The sequence below is a fragment of the Stegostoma tigrinum genome, chromosome 2 (genome assembly GCF_030684315.1).
Source record: "Stegostoma tigrinum isolate sSteTig4 chromosome 2, sSteTig4.hap1, whole genome shotgun sequence".
In the NCBI taxonomy this organism is placed as follows: domain Eukaryota; kingdom Metazoa; phylum Chordata; class Chondrichthyes; order Orectolobiformes; family Stegostomatidae; genus Stegostoma; species Stegostoma tigrinum.
The window spans coordinates 26,563,796-26,582,795 of NC_081355.1; the positions used below are offsets into that span (position 1 = coordinate 26,563,796).

At 42.8% G+C, this 19,000-nt stretch overlaps 1 long non-coding RNA gene across 1 annotated transcript in view; it reads left to right on the forward strand.

The window, feature by feature from the left end:
- LOC125449099 (uncharacterized) overlaps positions 1–14,702 on the forward strand; it is a 37,882-nt gene extending 23,180 nt beyond the window's left edge. Inside the window, exon 3 of the long non-coding RNA XR_007246815.2 lies at positions 14,092–14,702. This is a non-coding gene — a long non-coding RNA (uncharacterized LOC125449099). The remainder of the gene's footprint in view (positions 1–14,091) is intronic.
- Positions 14,703–19,000: the final 4,298 nt, after the last annotated feature.

Here is a 19,000-nt window from a genome sequence, read left to right on the forward strand (position 1 = left end):
GTGATGGACTCTCAGGGGACTGTAGCACTGACAGCCAGATTTCTAATAGCGAGACTGGCTATTACACAACGAGGTGCATGTCAGGCTTGAAGCAATCGATTGTGACAGGGCACTGTCTCATCAGAGGCACAGACAGGCATTTCTGCAGCTGACAGCAAGAGGCCAGAATGGTATGTTGTCTCCCTGGTGCCAGGATGAAGGTGGAAGATGCCAGGTGGAAGGATATCTCAGAGATGGTACAGAATATTCTCAAAGGGGAGAAGAACCAGAAGGAAGTTGTTCTACATGTTGGTACTAATGACATAGGAAGTGAAAAGGATGAGATTCTGAGGAGAGAATATAGGAAGTTAGGCAGGAATTTAAAAATTAGGTCCATGAGGGTAGTAATATCTGGATTACTCCCAGTGCCATGAGCTAGCAAGGGCAGGAACAGGAGGATAGAGCAGATGAATGTACGGCTGAGGAGCTAGTGGATGGGAGAATGATTCACATTTTTGGATCATTGGAATGTCTTCTGGAGTGGCAGTGACCTTTATAAGAAGGACAGATTACACCTGAACTGGAAGGGGACTACTACATTGGCCGGGAGACCTCACAAGCAGTTTACATTGTGAATTTTCAACAGACAGCTTTTCACCTCTGCCTTAAAACCTCTCTTCAAGGGAAATACAGGAGAAAATACACCTCTTAAAGCCATTGTATTGGGACAATGGGTATATCTTTATCTTTAGTTTTACATTTTACATTGCTTGTTATTTATCTATGGTGTTCACTTACAGGCTAATTTGCTTTTTTTGGTTGCTGGATATATTTCATTTGCACTCATTTTAAATGTTCTACTGCTATACTATTTCTATCTTTATCGGTAATATGCATAAGTTTAATTTCCCTTGTATTATTCCTATATTTTTAGAAATCAGTTTTTCTTCCAATCTATTATTTTCACCTGTCTCATTTGTTATCCTCAATCTTTATCTTAAACCTTATGATATTGTAATGTTGAAACCTATATCTTAAACCTTATGATATAGTATAGATGTTGCAAGAGGAAGAGCCACGTGGAAGATCAGCCCTTCACAGTCAAAAAGGATTTGGCAGAGCATGACTAAGAGACCAAGATAATAAAATGTGAGGCTGGATGAACACAGCAGGCCCAGCAGCATCTCAGGAGCACAAAAGCTGATGTTTTGGGCCTAGACCCTTCGTCAGAGAGGGGGATGGGGTGAGGGTTCTGGAATAAATAGGGAGAGAGGGGGAGGCGGACCGAAGAGGGAGAGAAAAGAAGATAGGTGGAGAGGAGAGTATAGGTGGGGAGGTAGGGAGGGGATAGGTCAGTCCAGGGAAGATTCCCTATTTATTCCAGAACCCTCACCCCGTCCCCCTCTCTGACGAAGGGTCTAGGCCCAAAACATCAGCTTTTGTGCTCCTGAGATGCTGCTGGGCCTGCTGTGTTCATCCAGCCTCACATTTTATTATCTTGGATTCTCCAGCATCTGCAGTTCCTATTATCACTGATGACTAAGAGACCATATATCCAAGAGTCTTTCACAGATGCCTGAGCAACTGAGAGACGTACAAGGATGCTGGGGACAACCTGATCAACACAGCATTCATACAACAATGATGTATCTGCATGACTATTGCCAGATGCCAATCACCAAACTTCCATCACCTTGAGGTGTAGACCTAACTCCACCAGCCTCCCTTATTTAGTTAAATTGGACCCTGTGCCCTCTACCACCTTGAATGTGGAATGGAGATTTTTCAGACACATTTGCTACTGAGTGCTGGACATCCTTATTTTATGTGGCTATCCATCTAACAGTCTGCCTTGTCCAGTTATTTTGACCCAGCACCAATGTTCAAATGTTTTGAATGCTACTGCACCTGTCTCATTTATAGACAGTGAGTATTAAGTAAATCGATATCCTTTAGAGAGGCCAGCGGTACTCACATTTAAAACCATGGTTCACAAAGTGGTCATCATGCAAGTCACAGCTCACCAGAACATTCAGTTAGGAATGCTCAAAAACACAATAAATCTCATTCAACGATGTTGTGTTTCTCTCTCTGCAGCCATTATATTTTGAGAAACACGCGATGGGCCCTGCAACAGCTCATTAATTGCAAACAATTAAAAAATGTCAAAGTATTTTAACAATTGAGTCAGACATGGATAAATTACACATATCACACTACTGCTGATATATTTTCAATTTTGTTTTATTATTCTTACATCATTTCTGAGGTGAAGACAGTCTGATCATTGTCATTCCCCAGTGCCTTGGAAGGCATCCATTGGCAGACATCCTTTGGAGGCATGGAGCCTTGAGAGTTCCACACTAATGAGGACCTCCTGCACAATTCCTGTCCCTGGTACAGGGAAGTCTCAAGTTTATATGCATCTGAATGAGATTTTTAAAATACCTGGAGTGAATGTTGCAGTACATTAAAACAAGGATAGAAGAGAAAAAAGACCTGCTGTTTCCTAGCAACAAGGTGTCCTGTAAAACTTAGAGACAGAAAGAACCATCCAGAAGGTCAGGCAAAGTATGCATGTTCCTTTCAGTATGAAGAAGATTGTGAAAAAAGGAAAAAAACAAAGTCTCAAACAGTTTAACCATCTCTAAAACAGTCAGGGCACAATAAAAGCAGTCTTGTGTCTTTTAATTCCCTAGCACAGAGAGCTGTAGAGGATGTGTTGTTGAGTATGTTCAAGGCTGAGGCAGATTTTTAATAAGGAAGGGGATCAAATGTTGCAGCGAAAAGGCAGGGAAATGATATTGAGGATTATCAATTCAATCATGACCTCATTGAATGACCGAGCAGATTCAATGCCCTGTTTCTGCTCCTATTTCTTACAGAATGGGTACCTAGGTAATTACGTACCTAAAATGGTGCTGTAAGTGACAATTTGTAGACTTTTCATGGTACTCAATTGAATACATATGACAATAAAGCCAAATAATGATCATTTGATGATGTTCATTGTTTTTAGTTGATGATAATTGATAGTTAAATGTCAAGCTTTGTTTAAATGTTATATTAGGGACACTGATGCTGAATAACCAGAAAATAGACCTAGAAATAAACCGGAAAATGGCTGTCACCAATTTGATTGAATTGGAACACAGAGTGGAGTATGCTGCATGCATCTTTGTATACACAAGCTGCTCAAGAAATGCAAAAAGTGATGTAATGATATTACGTGCCTATTCACCAATGTACACTCAGGGGAGCCATAGACATTTGCACTGCAGCGCTATGTTGCGGGACTCTAGACCCACCACAATTATGTGAATCAGTGTGCATTAAACGAATGAACTCAGCAACTCACACAGATGAATTCATTTTTAATGATACCAGGCATGTTCAAATAGATAGCTCCTACATACATCTTTGTCGGGTTCCAGGAGAAACATGCCTACAATGGACTGACACCTAACTTTGAATCTCTGCATATTTCTGGTGTGTAGTTGACAGGTTTGTTATATTTGAATTCACAGTTTCATGAAGGTATTTCCTTATATTTCGTAATTAATTTGAAATGGACCAGTCAAATAATTCCCTTTTCTTGATGCTGTAGATGGGAGATCAACCAGGGGTTTCATCAGTGCTGTCTGTAACAAACCTCTCTTTATCGATTAATAATCACATTGGGATTCCTATAGTTCCACCTGTGATAAAGGATAGTTTTATCGGTAATCTTGTAAATAGGGCCTAAATCATTATTTGCAAACTAAATGCTGAAATTGGGTGCATAAAAGTCATCCTGTGGGATAATGGCTACCCAGAGCATCTTATTTCTCCCTTATATCAAACAAACTTGAGGTCACACAGGAAACTATCACCTTTGGTGCTCATAAGTTCCCAATCTACCTCAGATAGCCCTAGAGATATCTCAAAGTTTGTGCCAGGTAAAGCAGGCTGTTTCATACTGCTATTGTGCAATAACATGAATGGTGTTCCCATAGCAGGATATAGCTGTCAAGCCAAAAAAAAGGTTCTGCTTATCACACAAATGAGTCATGTGTTATATGAATTTCAATGCCATTTCCATGTCAGTTATGTAGGTTGTACATACCAAGGGCCTGCAAGGTCACATCAAACAACATATTCCTTCCGTTGCTTGTAACAAGCAAGATAGTGATTAAACTTGACCAGCCCACACTTGCAAAACTGACAATATGATGTCCAACATTGTAATTCTGTGACCAGTCAATTCTGCTAAATAATCCTGGTGTGTGAAGAATTATGCGAATAACCAATTCAGGATTGACAGTCAGGCTTGCATTGTGGTAAACTTGAATGAACTGGAAGCTACAAATATTTATACGCAGGATCCTGATCTTTGCAGACAGAAAGAACATGTTCACACACTGTGGCTTGTTTCTCAGACCACTGCCTTGACCAATCAGTCAATCTGCCTGCTTTAAAAGTTAAAGATAACTTGGCACTTGGCATTATTAGCTGCTGCATTCTCTATGGCAACACCTTTCCCACTTAGAGTCCATTTACTAAGCAATCAGCCCTCTGTCTCATACAATATAGAAAATATTTTCCCTTTACTCTATTAATGCAAGTTGTTTTGATGAGTACAGGACAAAAAGGTTCAGCAAAATGTCTTTGTCTTCAGTAGGACTCAATTCTATATTACCAATTGACTAACTATAAATACAAATCTATATTGTTGTGGGCAAATTGCCAGGCAATGGAACTATAAATATGTTTTCTGAATGCTCATAATTGGAGTTAACCTGGCAATAATTTGTTAATTTGACATCTATTGCATCTGTTGATATTTCAGTTTCTGTTTAACAGAATTTTTATTTATTTCACTCCAGAAGTTCTTTGACCTTGCTACTAATTTTGGCTGAGTCTATAACTAACAATTATAAAATCTGTTGTGCTGTCTGTCCTGGACTATCCATTATAGATGATTGGGGCTGAGATAAAGACAGATACAAGATGTTACTCACAAAACACAGTCAGATGTATTTTCTCGGGGCAGATTTGACATGTAATCACTAATTCCTGTTTGTATCGTTCTAATGTAGGTATTAATGAGTCCATCATTTTGCAAGGAAATTGGTACAAACATGTGAAATATTTTATATGAACAATTGTAAACTGAGAATTTACCCCAACGTTGTGCTTTTGCAGCTTGCTGACACAGTGGTTTAGTGAGGAACTAAACACTTAACTCTGAAATGTATGGGCCAGCAGTGTGATATGCATCATGTTGACCTGTTATGACTGCTTTTGTACATAATCCTATTCAGTGGGGCTAGCACCATCTTGTCAAGAGACTGGGAAGAAAAACAAATCCCTGTTACATTTATCAGTGACTCAGAAACATGGCTCTTTGTATTTTAAAACAAGATGTATGGGGCCCCTTTTATGCTCCGAGATAACAGATAGAAGAAAAAGCACAAGAGATAACTTGTTTTCTTTTTCATGATAAGACTTTTAGTCTAAAATTGGACTAGATGATTAGACACATATCCATACACTATTCCTTTGTTCAATTGTTAACAGCGGTGTTAACCGATAGAAAATCAGAATTTCCGTTAACGTCGCCAGCCACAGAATATCATGTGAACACAACAGTGCGCTGATATTTAAAAAACAAATTAGTAGACATTTTCTTCAGGATTCTGTGCATTTATTGCAACATAACTTCTCCCCTACTCTGTCTGTCCTCCATCACCAATTCTGTTACAAAGTAGTGATAGAACCTTTGCATCCTCAAACCCTCATGAGAATGGGGTCTCCACGGTTACATCAGAATATCACTTGCCCTTCAATAACAGTCCCTCTGAAGCTTGCAGTGTCAGTGGGAGGCCACCATACTTGCATGGGGCAGTCTGTCAGTCACCTCCTGAGGGTCTGTTTTCCCATACCCATGGAAACTTGGATGCCTGCCTGACTTCAGCAGTGTCCCAGTCGGCCTCAAAGCAATGTGTACAATTCAGGAAAACATTTTGTTTTACCCATGTGGAGGTCTACGCTAATCACTGTCTCTCTGTTCCTTTATTTCTCACTGCGTGCCTCGATGTCTTACTCTGTGTACGTCTCAATTTGGATCTGATTCTAGTTCTAATTCGACTGCTTTTCACACAATCTCCCACTGTACTAATCTCTTATGTCTGTCTGATCTTTGCTTCCCATATAACATCTGTCCCCTCAACTAGTAAATGCTTTCAGTCTTTAAATATGTCTCTTTTTCTATCCTTCCAGCCATCTGTCTTTACTTATGCAGGTCTGGACCTTTATAAAAATCCTAGTTTCTGTAGGTCAGCGTCTTTGTGTTTTCCCTTGTTTTTATGTGCATTTTACTTGCCTCTTGTCTCTATTGGAAACTAAGGATCTTGCTTCAATCTAAATGTCCTGGCAGGAACAGTATGAGTGGTTGGGTGAGGTTTGCTAAATTAAGGGTGGAATTAAACGCAACCCCCTACCTCAAAGATAGGTTTGGAGGTAGGGTCTCACACTTAATCAGGAGAGAGAGTGTGAAGTGTGAATCAGCCATAAAACCCCTACAGTGTGGAAGCAGTCCATTCAGCCAACTGAATACACGATGACCCTCTAAACAGTATCCTACCCAGACTTACTGCCCTACCCTATTGATGTAACCTTGCATTTCCTACAACTAATTCACCTAGCCTGCACATCCCTGGACACTATTTAGCATGGCCAATCCACTTAATCTGCACATCTTTGGATTGTGGGAGGAAACTGGAGCACCAGGAGGAAACACATGAAGACATGAGGAGAATGTGCAAACTGCACACAGACGGGAACCCAGTGCTGGAATTGAACCTAAGTGCTGCGAGACAGCAGTGCTAATCGCTGAGCCACTGCGGCATCTATAAGGAGGATTGTCTTCCCACTCCCACCCAATTAAGTCTAAGGCATACAGTGTTATGGTCAGTCTTTCAGCCTGGGTGCCAAGTGAGGCATGCTGGGAAATGGGACACCCATTCCCTGGGGCAAATCCACGCATACTATGTGAGGTCAGCTTAATTTACCAAGCAGTCTTGGAAGTGGAAGGGGCAATCCCAAAGTTGGACCTCCTGATAGTCATTGCTGCTACTTCCCAGCCGTCTGCGGTGAACTGGTAAAATCCTTACCTTTAACTTAGTTTCTCTTGTCTAAAATGCTGTCAGACTTGCCAAATATTTCCAGCATTTTATTTTTTGTTTTGTTCTTTTCTCCAAGCAAATCGGCTGCTGAATTTGTCATAAAATATGCTATTTTTTCCTCATATTTTAACCACACTGCTCCATTGATGCATTTAGCTGACATTCTATCTGCAAAAATGGGGATTATTTTCTGTTGCTGATATTAGGATTGGAAATATAATTAGCTATATGTTAAGTGCCCTGGGAATATGCTCACATAAGCTTGCTAATTACGGCTGTATTTGAGGTCTGAGGATTAATGTTGAGAAGCATGACATTGAAAAGTTAAATGGGCATTTAATCACACTGTACTTTCTATTTGTGTGTTACACTTCAATGCATCATGCATCATACATAGGAGCAACAGTGCTTAATAATAGGGATCTAGAATTCCTGATTGTCTTGTCATCTACATAATGAAATGAAATATTAATTTCCAGGGAGCTGCTTGTGGAATCGTTACTGTGCAGAAAGAAGCCACTCAGCCAATTCAGCCAACACTCTAAAGAGCGTCCCACCTAGACCACCCCATACCCATACTCTCGCTTGGGACTTTTCACCATGGTTAACCCACCTAACCTGCACATCCCTGGACAATCCAGGGTCAGTTTTAGTGCGGCTAATCCGCCTAACCTAACTTCTTTGGACTATGAGTGGAAACCAGAGCACCTGGAGAAAATACATGCAGGTGCAGGGAGAATGTGCAAGCCCCACACAGACAGACAGTCACCCAAGTCTGGAATCAAACCCAGGCCGAGGTGAGGCACCATGCCAACTATCAGAAATAGTGCTGTTGGAAATCCAGGAAAAGAATCGCAATGGCATTATAAATTGAGTTTTGTAAACCATTCTTTGGACTCAGCATTTTTTAATTAGTTATAAATGTTTTCAGCATGAGCAAAGAGGCTGTTTGACTGACATCAATAAACATCGAATTAGATAATGAAGTGTGAATTGGTTTTTCAACTGGTAGAGGTAGGTGACATAGCATGAGGATGGAATGTGTTTTTGACCAATGGTGACAGGATATAGGGCAGGGAAATAGAAGCACATTGAAGAATATGCCCAGTGTTGGTGAGTCTTTGGAAACTGTAGCTCATAATGTTAATAGCCCATTTATATGCATCACATATATTTTTGATTATAGTTATGTTGGTCCTTAGCTCTGAGGCTAAAACTGAAAGACAGAGTGATCTGTAAGCTTCATTGTGCATTTGTTGGATGTTCTTTGAGAGAATTTCTACCAGAAGACAAAAGGTGGCTACTCTTCGTCTAATGCACCAATCACATTTTGCCAAAAGTTTCATTCCAATAGTTCACTCATTCAAGATAATAAAATGTGAGGCTGGATGAACACAGCAGGCCAAGCAGCATCTCAGGAGCACAAAAGCTGACGTTTCGGGCCTAGACCCTTCACATTTTATTATCTTGGAATTCTCCAGCATCTGCAGTTCCCATTATCTCAGTTCACTCATTCAGTTGTTTATCAAAATCTATCACCATGGTTACCATCAAAACAGATACACGCCGTTGGAAATAGCCAAGAGTCAAATCTTTAAAAACAATTAACACCTTTCTATGAGCAGATTAGAAGGGAAGTCATTCACTAAGCTCCTCGTGTGCTTTATTTTTATCATTGGCTGGCCTGATTGCAGTTTACACATTATTGGGACATCTGAGGAAAGTAAGCCTTGACCTGTCCGTCTTCCCTGGACTGACCTATCCCCTCCCTACCTCCCCACCTATACTCTCCTCTCCACCTATCTTCTTTTCTCTCCATCTTCGGTCCGCCTCCCCCTCTCTCCCTATTTATTCCAGAACCCTCACCCTATCCCCCTCTCTGATGAAGGGTCTAGGCCTGAAACGTCAGCTTTTGTGCTCCTGAGATGCTGCTGGGCCTGCTGTGTTCATCCAGCCTCACATTTTATTATCTTGGATTCTCCAGCATCTGCAGTTCCCATTATCACTGATACCTTTTCTGATTCTTGTTTTGGATTTCTAGAGATCAAAAGTTACCTTGAACATATCACACATTTTAAAATGACTCTCCATGAACTTCTATTGTTTTTTACAACAAAATTATTGCTTCTCGACACATCTTTGCCTAACCTGTATGTTATGCTGTGGCAGTAAAACTATTGCACAGCGAGTTCTCAGTCCTCAGAGAATTAGGTCAGTATAGTGGTCATCATGGGTATTATGTAGAGGAGACAGTGCAGCAGCTCACTTTAACACTCCTTTAACAACGCCTCTCAAATGTGGATTCCATTCACTAAAGAATGAAGGCAGCAGGTGCTTGGGAACATTATCCTTTTCACGTTGCCCAACAAGCCACACGACAGCCTAAATCAGTGCTATAATGTAATTCTAAATTGTTGTATAAGGTAATGGTTCTGACAAGTTAATGTTTAAGTCACATTAAGTTGACTCAATCTAACTATATCACGTGTCTTCAGTTGGAGAGTAGCAATCTAGCGTAAGGTACCAACAGAGACAGATATGTCATTCCTGGCTCATTATAGCCTTTACCATTATGCCTAACTAGAGAAGGTAACATGTACCAATTGTTTCATGCCATTAACTCCATCTTGTTGTTTGGTTTCTCATCCACCACTGTTACTGACATAGGCCCAATAACTCAACATAGGAAAGCGCATTGACGGCAATACCCTACCCAAACCACAAACCTCCAGTGGTTGCTACTGCAATGTACGGGCTAATAACAGTGATTCCTCATTGCTATTTGTTTAAAACCTTGGAACTAGCTATCCATTAGCGTGGTGGGGATGCCTTAGTACACACAAAGGATCACCACCGCATTCTCAAGAGCAAATAGGAATAGGTAATAAATGCTGGCCTTTCACTGATGTCTCGATGCCATGAGCACATGTATTCAAAATAAATACAGCAAAGGAAAAACCTGTATGAAAGGCACTCTTGCAGGCAAGCCAGCTTGCATCGATGCCTGGAAGTCAGTGGTGAGTGGGGTTCCACAGGGCTCTGTCCTTGGGCCTCTACTGTTTGTAATTTTTATTAATGACTTGGATGAGGGGATTGAAGGATGGGTCAACAAGTTTGCAGACGACACAAAGGTCGGAGGTGTCGTTGACAGTATAGAGGGCTGTTGTAGGCTGCAGCGGGACATTGACAGGATACAGAGATGGGCTGAGAGGTGGCAGATGGAGTTCAACCTGGATAAATGCGAGGTGATGCATTTTGGAAGGTCGAATTTGAAAGCTGAGTACAGGATTAAGGATGGGATTCTTGGCAGTGTGGAGGAACAGAGGGATCTTGGTGTGCAGATACATAGATCCCTTAAAATGGCCACCCAAGTGGACAGGGTTGTTTAGAAAGCATATGGTGTTTTGGCTTTCATTAACAGGGGGATTGAGTTTAAGAGTCGTGAGATCTTGTTGCAGCTCTATAAAGCTTTGGTTAGACCGCACTTGGAATACTGCATCCAGTTCTGGTCGCCCTATTATAGGAAAGATGTGGATGCTTAGGAGAGGGTTCAGAGGAGGTTTACCAGGATGCTGCCTGGACTGGAGGGCTTATCTTATGAAGAGAGGTTGACTGAGCTCGGTCTCTTTTCATCGGAGAAAAGGAGGAGGAGAGGGGACCTAATTGAGGTATACAAGATAATGAGAGGCATAGATAGAGTTGATAGCCAGAGACTATTTCCCAGGGCAGAAATGGCTAGCACGAGGGGTCATAGTTTTAAGCTGGTTGGTGTAAAGTATAGAGGGGATGTCAGAGGCGGGTTCTTTACACAGTGTTGTGAGAGCATGGAATGCGTTGCCAGCAGCAGTTGTGGAAGCAAGGTCATTGGGGACATTTAAGAGACTGCTGGACATGCATACGGTCACAGAAATTTGAGGGTGCATACATGAGGATCAATGGTCGGCACAACATTGTGGGCTGAAGGGCCTGTTCTGTGCTGTACTGTTCTATGTTCTATGTTTTATGTTCTAAGATGCCAAGCCCAGCCCAAATAAATGAGGAGGTGAATGCCAGGAAGGGCATTGGCTGAAAGAAAACACTCACAAAATCCCAAAATAATGGCTGACATGAAGTGGATCGACCAGCATTGTGACAATCCTATATAACATGGGGAATGCCAAAAGAGGGAGATGAGGACAAAGGTAAAGAGGAGGAAGAAGAGGAGGAAGGAAAGGGAGTAGCAGAAAAAGAAGAAGAGTAAACCTGAAACAAAAACTGAAAATACTGTAATTACTCGGCAGGTCTGGCAGCATCTGTAGAAAGCAAAATGGAGTTAACATTATGAGTTGAATGCAACTCTTTTTAGGAGCAAGAGAAAGCATGGCTTGTACAAGGCTCTTGAAAAAAATTAGTGATTAGGCCCAATCTCCTTTAGGAAGAAGGCTAATGCTCATCTGTAAAAAGCTTTCACAATCTTCCCTCAAGAGCAACTGGCACACAATCAGACTGATTAGCCAGTCTTATCTAATTGTGACCATGTTACAGAAAGTATTAACGACTTTAACTAAAATTATTACTATAACTGTTAGTTATCGTCTTCATATAGTGGGTGGAACTCACTGCATAAGTGATAAACTGTTGCAAAAGATTTATGTTGGTACGACTGTCTTGCCAGATGGCTCTGCTGTATCACAAGTCAGTTGCTAATTGTAATCTTGATCACATTAATCAAGCATACAGTTTTTTGGGCTCTTGCTGAGTTTACTTAATTTCAAGGCAGCCCATATCTGGTTTGAGCTTTTGCCTGAAACTGGCTGGAGAGCCTGTTGTCACTCACATTAAAAAAAACCACAGCCTCTTGATCTGTGTGTGAATACAAATGTTCCTCAAACATAGCCTTGGGTAGCCTGTTGTGGGCAGAAAGCTATCTGTAACATGTCTGATTTTTAACCATTCATATCTGTTATGGTTTATTCATCACAATAGTAGTTGTTCACAATATCCAAATGCTGTAGAAAACTAACATTTTCCATTCCTTCAATGCCACTTGCATAAACACACCAGAGACTCACATGCACATACAGTCATGTTTGATATAATCAAACCTTATTTATTTAAGCCAAACTATATACTGTTTAGACTATCTGAATCACTATCGTGGTAGACCTAAGAATTGTTATGATTGCAAATGTTAATCTTACATTGGAATTTTGTTTTATCGAGATTTAATCTTTATTGAAATGGAATCCTCATTACAATATTTTGATTGCAATAACTGAGGCATAGCAATTAATGAGCCAGATTTTTCTGGAAAATGTCAGTGTGTTGATGACATCTGCCATTATTAAAGTGCAATTGACAATCAATTTCAGGAGAATGAGTGGCATGTCACGATTTGCAAATCTGCATAACTTGCTGATCGCATTTACCTCAGACAATGGTTTCTTGCCCTGAGCCCCCCATTTTTTAAGTATTTGTTGAATTTGTTCAACTGCTTCTCATTGACCTCATTGCAGAACTGGCGTCCAGTTATCATGAGTAAATTGCCCTTAAAACAATGTGACTAATGTTAATGCAATGCCCAAGAATCTTTCTCAGATATCAAACAATATAAACTGTGCAATTTTATTTCTTTCTCTGAACATTTTTTGATAGAAATTCTTATAATATTGAGTTCTAAAAAGCATCTTCCTTCTTTTTAGATTAGATTACCTACAGTATGGAAACAGGCCATTTGGTCCAACAAGTCCACACTGCCCCTTGAAGCATCCTGCCCAGACCCATTCACCTATAAGCCACACACCCCTGAACACTATTAGCAATTTAGCATGGCCAATCCACCTAGCCTGCACATCTTTGGACTGTGGGAGGAAACTGGAGTACCTGGGGGAAACTCACGCTGACATGGGGAGAATGTGCAAACTCCACACAGACAGTCACCCAAGGCTGGAATTGAACCCGGGTCCCTGGCGCTGTGAGGCTGCAGTGCTAACCACTGGGCCACCATGCTGCCCACGACTTTAACTAATTATTCTCCATTGACTATCTCCATTGACTTCCCTTTTCTCTCTTCTGTCTCTCTGTTTCTCAGTCTAATTAATTAAGTCAATAAGCCTTGTTTGACATCGTTGCTTAGTCCTTCTCAGACTGAAGTGTCAGAGAGATCCTCTTGCATGTGACAGTACCGTGGAAATAATGGGTTAAATTTTAGGCTTTTCTGTCTAAGTCCAAGATGCACGAGTTCCTTGATTTGTCTTGAAGCCTAGTAGGTTTTCGCACTGTACCTGACTAAGCTAGTCATGTTAACTACCAACACCACTCCTATGGTATCCATCACATCCGATACCAGCCCCACCTTACGATGTGTGATTACAGCACAACTCATCAGATATCCATCAAAAGACTGGCATCCCTTGTGCATACACCACATTTCAAAGGTGACTCTCCTTCTGAACGAGCACTGGCATTCTGCACTTGCCCTGCTCAGCTTTAGACAGATTTGGAGAAGGGGAGGATGGCACCATGGCTCTCTGACAAGGCCCCTAAGGTCCAGGTCAAGGGGATGGTGCAGAGTTCGATGTCTGCTTCCCAGAGGATAGGAAAACGATGACATGCCACCAGAACTTGGTGGGCAGACCCAAGGTTGCCACCCAAATCAGTACCATCCTCCAGGTCCAGAAGAATGGCCAGCTATCAAAAAGAAGGTCCACGACCTTCTACGGTGTGCCAAAATAAATGTCACACTCTTCTCTTTGCCACCTCCCACTTATTCCATCTCTGCTACCCACCAAGGCTCATGATCTGCCATTCTCATTCTCTCACTCAGTCTCACCAGTCACAAAGTCCCACACTACTAACCATGCATGATCCCGTCACTGCCTTGGAATATTTCACCACCTTTCATCAGGATTAACAGCCATGTTACCCAACTGCATCTCACTCAAGCCCATTCTTCCTCTAATTACAGGTGAAGGCAGCCTCTAACAGGGCAGAAAGAGCCCAGGGTGGAAGGGTGCTGGATATCAGGCTCCCACCCCATATCGTAGGTGAATGGTGGCCCTTGCAGGGGAAGAAGACCAGGATTGCTCCTACGGGAATGCAGCGACATTATGTCCGACCAATTGAGGAAGTAGCACTCTTCATTACTCTGCATCTCTCACATTGGCCCCGCTGAAAGATTCATTCAATGCACGCTGCTTCTAACCAATGACTGTGACACCTTCTCTCTCATCTCCTGCAGGTAGTGCCAGCATCTCCAGTACCTCTTCAGTCAAACACTCGGCTCCTTTCGAAGCGACCTTCTCGACCTCTGAGGATGAGAGTCCTGGGGCCTCAGAGGAATTAGCAACAAGCCTGCCTCCTACAACTCCACTTCTGCTCCAGAGTGGCTTCTGCATCATCTTGAAATAAAAGAAACAATGCATATATAAGGCAACAATGCATATATAAGGAGGTGGGGTGGGGGCAGCGTTGTAGAGGGGGCCATCAGTATTTGCAAGCGGGATAGTCAGAGCAAGGCATGCTGGGAAAAATGATTTGCTCAGTGGGTATTGGTCTATTTAATATTTACAGAGATAATGGGAACTGTAGATGCTGAAAAATCTGAGGTAACAAAGTGTGGAGCTGGATGAACACAGCAGGCCAAGCAGCATCTTAGGAGCACAAAAGCTGACGTTTCGGGCCTAGACCCCTCATCAGAAAAGGGGGATGAGGAGAGCGTTCTGAAATAAATAGGGAGAGAGGGGGAGGCGGAGCAAAGATAGATAGAGGAGAAGATAGGTGGAGAGGAGATGGACAAGTTAAAGGGGCGGGGATGGAGCCTGGAGAGGTGAATAAAGGTGGGGAGCTAGGGAAGGGATAGGTCAGTCTGGGGAGGACAGAGAGGACAAGGGGGTGGGATGAGGTTAGGAAGTAGGGAATGGAGGTGCGATTTGAGGTGGGAGGAGGGGATAGGAGGGAGGAAAAACAGGTTAGGGAGAGGGGGGCGAGCTGGGCTGGTTTTGGGATGCAGTGGGGGGAGGGTAGATTTTGAAGCTAGTGAAATCCACATTGATACCATTGGACTGCAGGGTTCCTGAGCTGAATATCAGTTGCTGTTCCTGCAACCTTCGGGGACCGCATGGGCCCAAGCTATACCTGCATCTTTGCAGGTTACGTGGAATAGTCCCTCTTCCGCGCCTACATCGGCCCTTAAATCCACGTCTTCCTCCCTTACATCAATGACTGTATTGGCGCTGCCTCATGCTCCCAAGTGGAGCTCGAACAGTTCATCCACTTCACCAACACCTTCCACCCCAACCTCAAGTTCACCTGGACCATCTCCCACACATCACTCCCCTTCCTGGACCTCTCTGTGTCCGTCTCAGGCAACCACCTAGCAACCGATATCCATTTCAAGCCCACTGACTCCCACAGCTACCTAGAATACACCTCCTCCCACCCATCTTCCTGCAAAAATTCCATCCCCTATTCCCAATTCCTTCGCCTCCGCCGTGTCTGCTCCCAGGATGAGGCATTCCACTCCCGCACATCCCAGATGCCATCGTTCTTCATGGACCACAACTTCCCTCTCCCCGCACCACCACCCCGCGCCCCCCCCCCCCCCACCCCACAGTGGTCGAGAACGCCCTCGACCATGTCTCCCACATTTCCCGCAACTCATCCCTCACACCCCATCCTTGCAATAACTGCCCAAAGAGAAACCCCCTTGTCCTCACATACCACCCCACCAACCTCCGGATCCAACGCATCATCCTCCAACACTTCCGCCATCTACAATCCGACCTCACCACCAAAGACATTTTTCCATCCCCACCCTTGTCTGCCTTCTGGAAAGACCACTGTCTTCGGGACTCCCTTGTCCGCTCCACATTCCCCTCCAACCCCACCAGACCCGGCACCTTCCCCTGCAGCCGCAGGAAGTGCTACGCTTGCCCCCACACCTCCTCCCTCACCCCCATCCCAGGCCCCAAGATGACTTTCCACATCAAGCAAATGTTCACTTGCACTTCTGCCAATGTGTATATTGCATCCACTGTACCCGGTGTGGCTTCCTCTACATTGGGGAAACCAAGCAGAGGCTTGGGGATCACTTTGCGGAACACCTAAGCTTGGTTCGCAACAAACAACTGCACCTCCCAGTCGCAAACCTTTTCAATGCCATCTCGCATTCCTTAGATGACATGTCCATCCTGGGCCTCCTGCAGTGCCACAACGATGCCACCCGAAGGTTGCAGGAACAGTAACTCATATTCCACCTGGGAACCCTGCAGACCAATGGCATCAATGTGGATTTCACAAGCTTCAAAATCTAACCTCCCCCCACTGCATCCCAAAACCAGTCCAGCCTGTCCCCGCCTCCCTAACCTGTTCTTCCTCTCGCCCATCCCTTCCTCTCACCTCAAGCTGCACCTCCATTTCCTACCTACTAACCTCATCCCACCTCCTTGACCTGTCCGTCTTCCCTGGACTGACCTATCCCCTCCCTACCTCCCCACCTATACTCTCCTCTCCACCTATCTGCTTTTCTCTCCATCTTCGATCCGCCTCCCCCTCTCTCCCTATTTATTCCAGAACCCTCTCCCCATCCCCTCTCTGTTGAAGGGTCTAGGCCCAAAACATCAGCTTTTGTGCTCCTGAGATGCTGCTTGGCCTGCTGTGTTCATCCAGCTTCACACTTTATTATCTTGGATTCTCCAGCATCTGCAGTTCCCATTATTTCTGATACAACTTGTCCAAAGACATTTTTTTTTGCTTCTGCACTTGTTTTTCTTTTTAAAATACTCCTCATATTTTGTACTTGGGAATAGATTTTGTGCAACTTTTCAATGTTGCTTGCATTGGCGAAAACTGAGAATTAATCACTAACACAGTGCATGGTTAGAAATTACTTGAATAACTTTGATTCTTTCTGGAGAAATACCACTTAATCCCAGGCAAATGCAGGGTGGGAAATTGTATAATATATTACAACTCATGACATGCTCCCCCAAAGTCCTGTATCTTCCAAACTGTCATCACAATATGATGAATTACAGGATGTTTCTTTTCCTGACATTGTAGTACTTTTAAAAACTAAACAGGATGCTTGCTTATCCACTTAAATGAGTGAATTAAGCAAATGTGCTGTAATGGTTAAGTCGTCATTAATTCCCCTCTGTTCAGTTTCATATTGATACTCCCCAAGAAAGAAAAATGAATCCATATTTAGTCTTCAGTTCATTTGATAGGTCTGGGGTTAGAATAATAATGCTGGTTTGCATGATTTTGTACAATTTCTGAATGACTCTTGAGCCTCTGACATCTCTAAAACCCATTCCGAGATGTTGCCAAGTGGTTTTGTTACATTCAGTAACTGAGGGCTGTTGACTTTAGTACATATTCAAGCACAGTTTGCGCATTGCACCGCTTCCTATCATCCCAAGAATAACATGATTTTGCCAAATTATTTGGGCTGAGAGATCATTAAGATTATTACATACAATGCTGCATAGTTTAGTTCCTTCTGCTCATGTAGAAACACGTGTCATTACCACTAATACATACTGCATACTTGGACTGTGCAACAATGAACAGAATATCCTTAAAGTAAGCTGAGACATCAATAACCATGCATTTGACCAATTTCGTATGCTGGAACTGGTCAGCCTGATGCCCAACTTTTACAGTATTCGCCTCAGGCCTCATTTTCAGCAGAGCGGGAGTTGCAGACATGTGTTGTGCGAGCCCAGCTAACTGGTTAGTAAAGAATATTTACGTAAGTCAGCACATATTATTGTCAGGGGACTCTAGGGAGAAGGAGGAAGAGGGTCGTCAAGAGTGAGAGTTGACATGAACCCAAAGTTTTAACGTGGAGTCTAAAAAAGCAGCCTGCCCCCTTCCCAGCTCCTTACTCAGCTAAATTCTTTTTTTTTGTTTATTAATTTTGGCTACACAGAACATGTTTTTCCTGAGCACAGTTTGAGCACATTTTGAGACTAATGGGTATTTTAGGCACACACCCAAGGCAATTTTATACCAATATCAAGCTGTGATTCTGTGAAGATGGCTTATGGTGAAAATGGACACATGCAGACTGCCTTCCACATTCAGTGCGTAGATGTCTGTCTTGTGTGTCGAACACTATCAAGAAGTGATAAATTTCTAAGCTTATGCTTGATTTAAATTTATGTTTAATTTTTTCGATGACTACTTTCACACACTTTATTGAAGATAATGAGGCTTTTGTAATTCGAAAAAATTTAATTCAATACTAACTGGCCCGAAGCCAAGCTGAGATGGAAGTCTTCTTCACTTTTTCAGCTCTACACAATTTAATCACAAGCTTAAGAAAATGTTGTTGGCTGCCATCTTCCTTGCTCTCACTGCACATTCATGACCCCTCACACTCAGATTGCTGATGAATTAATTTATTTTGCTGCGTGCCAGCATCCATTAAGAACTAATGTTAACGTACCTCCAACTCATTTTACAGAGGAACCATGCAGCTAGAAGAGAGAGGAGACATTTGTTCAAACAGTCTGAAATTTAAGTCAAACCCAAATCAGTGGACAAACGTTAGGGCACCATTTTCACATATCCTCCGAATGGCTACAAACATAACCAAGCTCAGGACACACTGGATACAGCAAAAGATATGAGCCCTAAAAACATCCCAGTCCCAGTATTGATGATGTGTGCTCCAAAACCAGCTGAACTCAGGCCAAGTCAATACAGTGTGAAGCTGGAAGAACACAGCAGCTCCACACTGTATTGACTCTGACTTTCAGCATCTGCAGCTCTTGCTGTCTCCTGGTCACTGAAAGCACCCCAGGCCAAGTTGTTCAACTACAGCAACACTGGCGATCTACTTGACAATGTGAAATTTTCCCAGGTAT